This window comes from Malus domestica, chromosome 06 (genome assembly GCF_042453785.1).
Source record: "Malus domestica chromosome 06, GDT2T_hap1".
In the NCBI taxonomy this organism is placed as follows: Eukaryota; Viridiplantae; Streptophyta; class Magnoliopsida; order Rosales; family Rosaceae; genus Malus; species Malus domestica.
Genome location: NC_091666.1, coordinates 10,872,335 through 10,885,444, shown reverse-complemented (window position 1 = coordinate 10,885,444; position 13,110 = coordinate 10,872,335). Strand labels below are relative to the sequence as shown.

At 40.2% G+C, this 13,110-nt stretch overlaps 1 long non-coding RNA gene across 1 annotated transcript; it reads right to left on the bottom strand.

Moving 5' to 3' along the window:
* Positions 1-463: 463 nt before the first annotated feature.
* On the bottom strand, positions 464-4,318 carry LOC103437218 (uncharacterized). The gene is made up of 2 exons (XR_529661.4): positions 3,857-4,318; positions 464-2,517 (listed from the first exon to the last, which is right to left on the bottom strand). It is a non-coding gene; the product is annotated as an uncharacterized lncRNA (long non-coding RNA).
* Positions 4,319-13,110: the final 8,792 nt, after the last annotated feature.

Below are 13,110 nucleotides of genomic sequence, written 5' to 3'. Positions count from 1 at the left end.
GTCAACAACCAAAACATACAATAACTTAATTCTAATTGATTCCAAACAATTAGGATTTAAGAATATTGACTCAAAAACAACACTTAAACCACATTACACAATTTAACGTCCATGGGCATTTCCGTCAATTTACGTCAACAAGAATTATCTTCCGGGACGGGCTGTAGCATGCAAGACTCATTAAGTTTTGTGAAAACCCTTTGAAAAACCATATAACCCTTAAAACATGTCGCCCATCCTAAAAGGTTACACATATTAACCACAAGAAACCTTAGTCAATTTTAGGGACAGACCTCCGCCAAAATTGCATCAAATTACTTTTCTAAATATCTTAATGGTCGCGAATCACTAAGAGAAATAGATAGTTTAAATTGGTGATTAACAATTCAAAACTTTCATGCATGAATTCATAAGCAATTTAAGAAGAAACTACATATTCTTGCTAAGGATCATGGCCTCACCCTTGCAAAAGAAAATTAGTTACGCATATTCATAATAAAAATCATAGAGTCTTTGTCGAAATAGAAAAAAGAATGAAAACACCTTGAAAGTATAAGTCTTGAAACCTCTAAGCTTTGCCCCAAAAGTTCTTTCCAAAAATTGTATGGGTTCTCTCTCTCCCCAAAAACCCTAGGTTTGCCAAAAGGCTTATTTATATTACTCTAAATAAAATCCTCCTAATAAAAGGTCTTCGAATAAGACTAGAAAACTAAATAAATTAAAACAAAATAGGAAACATAATCCTAAATTGAATTGGTAAATTCGCCCAAAAATCTGCACAGCCACGTTTTGAACCCAAATCAGCTCCAAAATTGGCCCAAAATCGCTGGATTTAAAGCTTTGACTATTCTGAACACTTCTCCAGAAGACCACGAACCCATCCGAAGTCATCTTGGGCTCCAAAAATGCAGTTTAAGCCCAGAAACGTTACTTTCCAGCAATGCGCACTGCTCCTTCATTTAATCTCCAGAAAATAACCGCTTGGTAGAAATTGTTGAGATTTTGATACTAACAAGCTAAGGAACACACAAACATCCTCCAATTTGAATCAGTCCAAAATTCGTCCGTTTGGTCACGTTTTGCTCCAGAGGAAGTTGAATGTCCTATATTGAAAATATAAAGCAAAGTATCAAAATTCTACCAAAATAATTATCAAATTACACTAAGAATAGGGTGAAATATATAATATAATTTTGACTCTTCAATAAGCACTAAGAGTTTATGGTTTAGGGTGGTCGCACTTGGTGCGATGGCAAGTGCCATCGCCCATGAGCGGTAGATCTCGGGTTCGAGACTTGGGAGCAGCCTCTCCATAAATGGGGGTAAGGCTAGCCGACATTCACCTCTCCCAGACCCTGCGTAAAGCGGGAGCCTTGTGCACTGGGTACGACCTTTTTAATAAGCACTAAGAGTTTGAATTTTTGCTCGAGCATTCATTAAAATGCGAAGCTCAACAACATCAATATTTAGCTCCACTTGCACTGCACAGGGGTTTCTAACATGCAAAATAGAGTAACACTCAGTTGTTTGTTCTATATCACGTGTGAATCGCGATCAATATAGTCCAGTATAGTTCACATAGTTGGTCAAAGTTCGTGCCATGGGAAAAGCATAAAACTATATAAGCACAACAAACTTAATCAATAAAATAACCTACTAGGAATATAAAGAAGAGACCTTAAAAAGCTACAGTTTTTAAAAGTCAGCCAGCGGTAGTTCAACCAAATACTGAACAAACCAAAAAGAGCATGTCACATCTAGTACAAAACTCCAGTCCAGTCAAGATAAATCGCCCTAATGGGAACTCTTCTAAAGTTCTTAGACATAGATGCCCACAAGGATACAAGAATCTACTTTTGTTTGAAATAGAACCCCTTTATAAAAATGAGGACGAGGAAAGAGACACATATTTGACTAAAATAAGTGTTCAGATAAAAGGTAAAAGCATTCAAATATCCAGTACAACATAGGAAAATCCCTTTTAGGCTCTTACACATCTTACACTACCAGCATTAATCAGGTCAAACCTCGCCATATGCTTATAGTTTCAGCGGTCCGAATAGAATGGTGAAGCCATGGTACTATGCAACAGATTTCGTTCAATAGCGACAGAAAGAAGGTCATACAAGCCGCTACCTAACGAACCTCATCCTAGGCAAGATTAAAATCGTCAACCTGAGAGGTCCAACAGATTGTTTCCACTTGTAATGCAGTGCATATGCACCACAAGTATGAGACTATGAAGCTGAATTTTTTAAGTTAAACCCATAGCATGCGATTTAAAAAAAGAGGCTCAACACAGGCTAAGCTACCTCAACCTGTTTACCAAATTAATGACATTATCATGCACAGAAAAGCATGACCTTCCCTGAAATAACTCGTTGATTACGAATCCCAGTGCGAACAGATATCCATTCATCGTTAGTATCTACTACTTTCGCAAGATCATCATTTGAAATCTTAAGACTGGGTACTGCTGAGCTGCATCCAATTAACTTGCAGCCTTTATTGACAAGCCTGAAATAAAATAGAGATTATTTAAGATCAGACAGATTATCATTTACCAGCTATTTAACCAAAATGCAATCCCAGTACTGACAGTGGCTCTGGGCAAAGGCACTCTGTTTATTACATAAAACACATAGCAGTGGCCACGGTCGAACCTGAGATAGCTTTAACCAAGAACAATTATAATTAGATGCAGGAGACAATTTTAAAAGATCCATCCAAAGCCATGGGCCACTGGTACGAATTAAATTTTAGATTTTACAAAAACAGAAATAAACAACCAATTCATTCAGGACAAAGTTCAATAACACACTAGGCATTCAATAAAGGCGTTTGGTAATTTGGTCATGTTCTACATTTAGCACCCTTTCCCAAGCCATTAGAGAAGATAGCTACAGAGCGCAAAGACAATCCAAATGCAAGAAAAGGAAAAAAAAAACCTTAATTTGATAAACAAATTTTTTTTTTCTGGGGTTAATAAGATAGCCAGACGACAATAGGCAAGAAAAAGTCACTTTAAGTGGGTCTACAAAAGTGGTAAATTGATAAGAGAAACTTTTAGTTTTGTTCATGATTATGGCCTTTATTTCCCTTCCATCATCCAAAACATTCTCTTATTTTAAGTGGGAGAGAGAGAGCAGACAGATGGCGAAGCCATCGGAAGAACAGTGATACAAGCAACCTTTAAAAACCAATACAAAACCTCATCTAGAAGTATCATCAAAAGGAAATCTAATATTTTTGCCAAATACTGATTCACCTAAACTCATGCCTCTAACCCAACTTACATCAATGAAAATGCTTCTAACTTAGTTGCATCCTCTAGTTAGTCCTAAGATTGATTTGTTAGACAGTTACTTTACTGTGCCTTAATCATCTATGTATATGTATACTTCCCCAAATTTTAGCCTTAAATTGATTGTAGTTACTAAAAAGTTGGTTTGATTTTAGATCGGTTGTAGCTGGCTTCGTTGCTTAAGCCTTGTAAATCCTACTGCAATGGAGATGAATAAGATCATCCAATTCCCAATCCTCAGTGATAATATATCCGAACCCAAAATTTAAAAACTTTGTGCAGCACAAGTTTACACATGGGAATTTATTCCCCATCCCTTTCATACAGAAAATGACTATGCACTGGCATGCTATTGCCAACCATAACTCGAATCCTACTTATCGAAACAAATCTAGCATATACAAGTAAAACCAGAAAGCTAAAGAACTTTATGAATAAATGCAAATTATGAAGCTTTCCAACAAAGATAATAAATCAAATGCAAAATCCAACATACAAAACAATAAGGGGCAATATCACCAAAAAGAATGAAAGAATGGAGATTGAACTCACTTGGGTGATCGAGATTCAAAAGCGGAAGCTCCAACATGCTTCTCTGCGCCTTCAAAAGTGCTGGAGCAGAATACCCTCTTGGAGATTCCTCAGGGGAACGAAACCCAGATCCAAAAATGCGTATTGAAGGCTGAATCTTCCTCCTCTGGCTCGGAACTGTAGGAGCAGTGAAGAACCCAGATGCATTGGTGGCCATTTATTTAAACCCACAAAGCAAAATTTTAGACCCACAAAAAAATATGCAGAGCCGGAGAGAGATTGAATTCAGCTAATATATGAGAACCAGAAGCATGTGATGAATGGAGTAAACAAAACCCATGAGAGGAAAAGATCAACAGCTATGGCGGAGAGACAGAAAGACAGAGTGGTATCAGAAGACCCTTCTTTCTTCGGAGGGTCCAAGGCAAGATAGATAGATAGAGAGGAGGATGAAATTTTTAAGGGTAAATTACATACTAGCCTATCAGGTTTGAGGTCTATTGCAATCTTATATAACATCTTTAAAATATTTTACTTTTATACCTCAAGTACTATTTTATTTCAATTTCATACAACCGTTATATTTTCCATCTATGGATCTGTTAAATGCTGACGTGGCTGCCACATATATGTCATGTGGCTGCCAAATGTCTGCCACGTGGCAAATAAAAATAATTTTTTAATTTCGGGACAATTTTTATTTTTATTTTTTTTCCTTCTCTTTCTACTTCTTCTTCCTCCTTCTTCTGGGTTCGGTTTTTTTTTTTTTTTTTTCTTTCTTCTTCTTCTTCTTCCTCCTTCTTCTTCTGGGTTGCAGGGGTTCGGTCCCCCCCTTTTTTTTCTTCTTCTTCTTCTTCTTCTTCCTACTCCTCTTCTTTCTTCTTCTCTTCTTCTTCTTCCTCCTTCTTCTTCTGGGTTGCAGGAGGTTCGGTCCCTTTTTTTTTTTTCTTCTTCTTCTTCTTCCTCCTCCTCCTCCTCTTTCTTCTTCTCTTCTTCTTCTTCCTCCTTCTTCTTCTGGGTTGCAGGGGGTTCGGTCCCTTTTTTTTTTCTTCTTCTTCTCTTCTTCTTCTTCCTCCTTCTTTTGGGTTGCAGGGGGTTCGGTCCTTTTTTCTTTTTTTTCTTCTTCTTTTTCTTCCTCCTTCTCCTCCTCCTGCTTCTTCCCCCTAGCGACCCACATCCCTGAAGAACCCAAAAACTTGCAAGAAAGAAGAAGAAGAAAAAAAAATCAGCTTTTTAAAAAAAAAATTAAAAAATTATTTTATTTGCCACGTGGCAAACATTTGTCAGCCACATGGTATATATGTGGCAGCCACGTCAGCATTTAACAGATTCATGGATAGAAAATGTAACAGTTGTATGAAATTGAAATAAAATAGTACTTGAGGTATGAAAGTGAAATGTTTTAAAGATGCTGTATAAGATTGCAATAAAGATGTTGTATAAGATTGCAATAGACCTCAAACCTGATGGGCTACTATGTAATTTACCCAATTTTTAAAAGAAATGAATAGTCTTTTTGGGTGATTATGCCAAACCCAATTGAGCAAACTCCAATGCTTTCATTTTTCTCTCTCTAAAAGTTATTAGCAGGGTGAGGAGAGAGAAAGGCAGCCAGTCACTTGTATGCCATGCTTTGCTTGCACCCTTCGAGATGTTGTTCTACAACAAACTTTTATAAGGAGTTTTAACAAAAAGTACCTAATTGTTGCAGTCCTATTAGATTAGGAATGTGATTGTGTAAATCCTAGTATATTTTGGAATATCTCTTATATTTCTATTAGGAGTTGATTACCTATTAAAGAGTTGTAATCCTAAAAGGGTAAGGAATTAACCTTCCATACTACTATAAATAAAGGCACAATGAGGTGGAATAGAATACACCTCACAATTACACATCTCTTTTTTCTCTCTACTATTGCCACACATTTCTCTCTATGGCCTCCATAATTGTTCAGTAAATTATGCCTATAACATGTTATCAGTACGCTCTTGAGGCTGCGCTAACAAGAGTTTGATCTTCAATCAAGAGAGTATTATGTTTTAATTATTCTTATTATGATTAATTTATTATTTTATTGAATTAATTTACATGCTATTGATTCAATTTAATTTTTTTGTGTTGAACGTGTGTAGACATCGAAATTTCAGTGAAATAAATGTTGACCAATAGTTACAATTTCAATGCTCACATGTCACATAAATTTTACACGTAGTGTGTGACTAAACGAAAAATCAAAATAAATCGAAAAAGTCATCAAGCAGGACACATGTCAACACCTGGTAGAAACGATTTATTTCATCTGAATATTATATTCAAAATTAGGCCTTGGAAAATTCTATAAATAGAAGCCATTTCATTCATTTTAGAAGACCAATTCACATATATATTTTCTCTACTCCCAAATTGGAAAAGAATTCCCTAAATCCTTGAAGCTTTGAAGTTCTAAAGCTTTCAAGCATCCAACCTCCTAAATTCCCAAGAAATCCCGAAGGATCAAGAAAGCCTTCTTCGTTCTTCGTCAAATCCTCCTTCAAGACCAAGCCTCGACGGCCCTTGAAGAACTTTCACCAATTCAAGATCAAGCCTCGACGGCCCTTGAAGAAAGTGTTCATCGTTCATCATCCGTTCATCCTAAGATCAAGCCCTAACGACCCTTTGGATCAACAACATCAACAAATCCACATATCCAACTGTTCTTCAAGATAAAGCCCAAAAGCCCTTGAAGATCCATTCATCAACTGTTCATCAAGATCAAGCCCCAAAGGCCTTTAAAGATCCGTTCATCAACAGTTCTTCAAGATCAAGCCCAAAAGCCTTGAAGATCCGTTCATCCATCAACCTTCAAGATCAAGCCCAAAGGCCCTTGAAGAAACTTCCCTCAACCTTCAAAATTAAGCCCTAACGGCTCTTGAAGAAAACTTTCAACCGTTCATCCAAGATCAAGCCTCGACGGCCCTTGGATCAATCGCACATCCACAAATCAACACCTTACAGAGATTGAATCAGAGGATCAATTTTGAGAGAGATTGTAACCCCAAAATCATTAATACAAAATATTATTTTGTACACGTGTTCTTGTCTCGTTTGTTGCAGGAATTTTCGTGTTCACAAATTTGGCATGCCCAGTGGGACCATCTCTACCTCTCATCCATTTCTCCATTCAAGGAACCCAAACACACCTCAAAGTCAATGGCATCAATCAAGGGACAAGCCATTCTCGTAACCGCCAAGGGAAGGATTCTGAGCACTTCTGTCGCAAACGGACAATCCATTGGCGCCACAACCGCTCCTCAACATGCCACTTCAAAGTTGGTGCTGTTAAAGGAGTAAAGGGAGCATCAGATGTGAGTCCGTCATCAACCTGACCTTGCTGGGGGCACCGAAGCATGCTACTAAGGCACACAAGATGACATCCCAAAGCAGCCAACGATGTTCTTCGTCAGCATCCTAGATGTCTAAAGGAAAGTCATGTTTATTGGTTGCACAAGTCATGACCATCGACGTTACCTCCATCGAAGAATAACTAGCTCAAATGAATGAAGCGATCGCAAGGCTAACACGGATTGTGGAAGAAAAAGACTTGCAAATCGCTGAACTTGTCAGCCGACTAGAGCCACATGACGGCGATAACCCCGACCTAGAGGATGATCCACTAAAGAGAGGAGCTGGCAAAGAAGAGGAGCCTCCGGTGGAGAAAGTCGATGTGAAGTCGGAGCCAGCGGCATTCATGGGATCTCTCTCTATCCAGCAGCTGCAGGGGATAATCACCAACACCATCAAGGCATGGTACGAAGGGAACTCACATATGTCCATGTTTTACTCAAAGCCCTACTCAAAGAAAATTGATGCCCTAAAGATGCCAAGGGGTTAACAACCACCAAAGTTCATGCAGTTTGATGAAAAAGGAAACCCAAAGCAGCACGTTGCACATTTCGTCAAAACCTGCATCAATGCTGGAACGGAGGGAGACTACCTCATCAAGCAATTTGTGCGCTCGCTGAAAGGTAATGCCTTTAATTGGTACACCCACCTCGAGCCCGAATCTGTCAACAGTTAGGATTAGCTAGAGAGGGAGTTCCTCAACCGCTTCTACAACACTCGCCGCACTGTAAGCATGCTGGAGCTAACAAGTACGAAGCAATGGAAAGATGAGCCAGTCGTGGACTACATCAACCGATGGCGCACTCTAAGCCTCGACTGTAAGGATAGGCTCTTGGAGATCTTCTTAATTGAGATGTGCGTCCAAGGCATGCAATGGGGGTTACACTATATCTTTCAAGGCATCAAACCACGGACTTTCGAGGAATTAGCCACTTGCGCCCATGACATGGAGTTGAGCATCGCCCATCATGGGAAGAAAGAACTGATCGCTGACTATAAAAACAATAAAGTTTTTGGGCCGAAGGTGGAGAAGGTTGCGTGGAAACCCACTAAGGAAGTAATGATGGTCCACACAATTCCCGTCATAATCTCTACAAGAGGCAAGGTGATTCAAACCGAAGCTTTTCGTGATCAAGAGATGCGTAAACGCACTTTGAAGGAGCTTGAGGAGAAGACTTATCCATTCCCCGACTCTGATATGGTTGCCATTTTGAAAGACTTGCTTGACAAAAAGGTGATCGACCTACCTGAGTGCAGACTGCCGGAAGAGATGAATCGCATTGATAGTCTAAGATACTGTAAATTCCACCGTTTCATCAGTCATCCAACGGAAAAATGCTTCGTGCTGAAAGACCTTATCATGAAGTTGGTTCAGAAAGGAATCATCAAGCTAGATCTTGACAATATGGTGAAGTCAAACTATACCACTGTCACTTCTAGCTCTTTCGACTCAAAATCTTCACTTCAACCGCTGGGGGCATGCTCCAAAACCATGACAGTCAAGTCAAGTGAAGTTGAAGGATGAACTTATGTCACTCCAAAGAAACTACACAAGAAGCATAAGTCTTCTCCACGAGTTCACCCATCGGAAAATGGGCAAAGTAGCTTTCGCCAACCTCCAAAGCGCTGTGAAAGTGTTGAAGATGAGGAAATTTCAACACAAAGATCAACCATGCGCGATCTCTTCTTCCTCAGAAAATTATTTAGCAACTCGATCAAGGCTCTTTGCTATAAAGATTGCGAGGAACGCCTCTCCAAGCAGCAACCATCTCTTCCACAAGTTCACCAATGGGAAAGGGGGCAAAGCAGCTCTTGTCAACCTCCAAAACAATGTGAAAGTGTTGGAGATAATGAAACTTTGACACGGAGATCATCCATCCCCATCACGATGCGTGACATCTTTCTAGAAGACTTCTTCAACTACTCAGTCAAGGCTTCTTGCTATGAAGATTGCGAGGAACGACTCTCCTGGATCGCTTGACGAACCAACAACGCTTCTTGTTCACACGAGCATAAAAGGCGACAACAAAGGCTCCTTACCTGCACGAGTTGAAACTGCAAACAGCACCAAAACGCTCCTTGCCTGAACGAGTTGAAACTGCAAACGGCTAAAACTGCAAACGGCACCAAAACACTCTTTGCCTGCACGAGCTGAATCTGCAAACGGCACCAAAAGCTCCTTGCCTCACTAACTGAAACTGCAAACGGCACCAAGATGCTTCTGGCCCGCAAGAGCATAAACTGCGTAAGGCACAAAAAAAAAATTCCAAAAAAAAAATATATGTATTTGAACTACATTATGACTTGATCTCTTCTTTGGAGGGGTATATAGGCAGCTCGAACATTAAACTTTGAGTTCAGTCACGTCAAAATAAAGAAGAAATATTTTATTAAAGGTTTGAAGATCAATATTATTACAATTTCTTTGTAAAAAAACAAAAAAAAAAACAAAACAAAACAAAAACGAAAAAAAATTTATTATTATATATAATATATTTTTATATTATATATGTTGAAGTGTCCACTTAAAAGCCGCATGGATGGAGAAAAACAATCTCAGTCAAAATCTACAGCAGGCCCCAGGTCCAGCTTTCACCAAGCTCACCACACGCCACGGGCTGGCCCAGTGCCATCATCATCCCTAGCTCGCTCGACGCAACCGGATTCCACTAGCCCAAATCCAGGCCCAGGCCCAGTCTCTCGACCCATCACTCTTCCCTCCATCCTCTCAACCATCTCAGCCGACTGTAATAAGTAAAGATATGCTTTCTTGTTTCACTCGCTATCACGCCTGTCGTCGGAAGAAGCCATAAACAGTGGCAAACATCATCAATATCGTTGCTGCCCATCCCCAAACCATGCATTACACGACGCCGTTTGCTTATGTCAATATGTGTGGTCACCATCGTTGACTCTAATATGTTCGTCGGAGAAAGCTATTGATAATTTCCCATCAGCATCGGACCAAAACGGAGGGTCTCCATCGATGTCATCGCTATCTTCGTCGTCGGAAGGCAGAGTCTTGTATTGGACCTCAGCCTTGGTTGATGAGGAGGAATTGCTGTTGCAGTTGCAAAAAAAAAAAAAAAAAAAAAAAAGAGGTCTTCATTTTCTTCTTCATCGCCGGAATCATCAGGGGTTTCAAGTCGATGAACAAGGACCTGCAAGCTGGGAACAAGACTGGTAGAGGCTTCATTAGGGTAGTGCCTCTCGGTGTTCGCTGGCATGACCTGCAACTTCGGCGAGACCAAGTCCGAGCGCAAGTGGTTCGTCGAAGCACTCCACCATCCGTTGCTCCTTCTACAGGACCCTATTATTCTTCTACATCACCGTAGCCACCATCATCAACTTCAACTGCACCTTCCTCCTCCAATCCTCTGCCGGCGCCATTATATTTGTCTTCACCATCAACAAGTCTGGTTTTGTCACCCACAAGATATCCCAAACCATCGTCTCCCTCGGCATCCGTTCCGGCTTTCTTTCCTCTCCCAAGTTGCAGCAAGCAAGCCATAAGGAACAAGGACCCAGCCAGCAGCAACTATGAACACTGTTGCTTCTGTTGGATCACCGAAGCTTGTCCGTCATTTCCATTGCTTTACGGAGTTGAACTATCATCTCCACTTTTTGCTGGCAATCGGTACAGACGACGTCTCCACCAAATCATTTCGGATTCTTAAAAGCGCCTGCGATTGCGACAGAGAATTGGATGAGGGAACGTCGTCATTTGATGGCAGTGATGGTGCTGATGGAGATAGGGCTGCACTCCGGGCTTACATGCTATGCTGGCTTCTTAACATACCTCATTGGCTTCACAGGGGGATTCAGATGTCTTTCCTCCAGTGACTTCAAATTATTCAAGACCGCAGCGCCCTACTCCAACCTTGCTTCTCCATCTTCAGTCCCTGGATCTCCCTCCGAGGCTACAGCTCCACTCTTGCCCTCAATTCCCTCTTCGCCCAAGTTGTTGTGGTACTTCTCATTCTGCCCATCGCCTGCACCATGTGGGGAATATATATAAAAAAGAAAAAGAAAAAAAGAAAGGAGACAAACCAACCTGGAAAGAAGAAGAAATGATATTAAAAAAAATGGTGGAATCTTGGTGGACAGCACCATGCAAAAAAAAAAAAAAAAAAAAGAAAAAAGAATAAAAAAAAGTTATAAAGCTTTCGGTGCATCAGGCACCATCCAAAAGAAATAAAAAAAAAGGAAAAATGATAGCCATCATTTGTTAAGGGATGATGGCGTGCAAAAAGCAAAAAATGAGACATGCAAATTGGCAAAAAGAAGAAAAATAATGATGATGCCAAGCGCACTGAAAATATATATATATATATATATATATATATATGTATGTATATGTATAGACAGTGAAAGAAATAAAACTTATTTATTGATTTCTCTAAAAATTTACATAAATGTACATTTTACATGAGACAGAAAATAAATAAAATAAAATAAAAGGGAGTAGCAAACAGAAGGGAGCCTTCACAAAGGTTGATCAGGTGGCGCCTCAGTACTTGGCGGAGCTTCAGAAGGGGAAGGCACCAGAAGTTGATTATTTGCAACCTCAACACTTGGTAAAGCTCCGGAGGACGAAGGCAGTAGATGTCTTTGGAGTAAAGCCACAAACATCCAGTGGTCACTCTGAATCCGACCTTCGGATTCCTGCAGCTAGTCGAGCTTTTTTTTCATGCTCGTTGAGTAACGATTTGCGAGCATATGCAACTCTCTATTTTCATGCTTAAGCCCTTTAATCTCTTGCTTAAGACTCGCCACCTCAGCCATCAAGGATTCGACCTGGCGAGTACGAGCAAGAAGGCGTTGACCCATATTTGATACAAAGCCCGCACACTGAACATTGAAAGCCAGAGAGTCCTGAACAACCAGCTCATCAGACCGTTTGGAAAAGATCCTGTTGTCCTTGGGGGTGAGAAGATTTCTAGCTACCACCGTAGCGATTATGTCATCCTTCATCATAGAGTCCCTAACTGTAAGAGGACCGGTGGCGGATAAGAAGGACGGGCGCCATATGTTGTCTGGAGAAGACATATCAACATCTTCCCCAACATTTAAATCAAGACAACGATCAGATGGGCAAGTCATTTGCAAGAATGATGAAAGAAGAAGAGGTCGTGTAAGTCGAATTCTTAGAAATACAAAATGAGGGAAATTCCTAACAAGTAACAACTCTCTAAGTGTGTTTTTGAACACAATTAATGTCTCTATAAAAAGAAGAGGCAACAGGGCTTGTTCAGAAATCGAAGAGGCAACGTGGCCATTCGGAAACCAAAAAGGCACCTCTCCCCAAATTTCAAAAGCCGGGCTGTTTGTTCAGAAATCGAATAGGCAACAAGGCCACCGGTTCAAAGATCGAAGAGGCACTACTCTCTGAATTTAAAAAGCTGGACTTGCCAAATCAAAGTGTGTCGCCACCTTTCACACGCAACCTCAACTTTGTAGAAAGCACGAGCAAAGATTTCTAACAAAGTCGAAAACGCGTGAATCTTATTGTTTTAATTACCCAACGGTTGCCGACAAAAGTAAAGGAATAGTGCCATTATTGGCTGTTGAGAAATTCCTATATATGTCGACCTTTGTTGTCCATAGCAAGGCAGACCTGGCAAAATGCCCAACCATTCCTCACCTCCGAGAGTACACTCCCAGCAGAGCCTCTTGAAATACTCGGTTTTCTTCCTCTTCGGGAATACCTTTGCAAACAAATGACACCAAAAGCAAAAGTATCTCATATCATCAGGGTAGAAAGCAAGAGTATCTCATATCATGCAATCTCTATGTCCTTTTCTTTGTCCTTATTCTTACCTACAAAGACAAGGATAAAGAAAGCAATATGTCGGAACCTCCACTCAAACTCCCAGTCAGGAACCGACTGCTT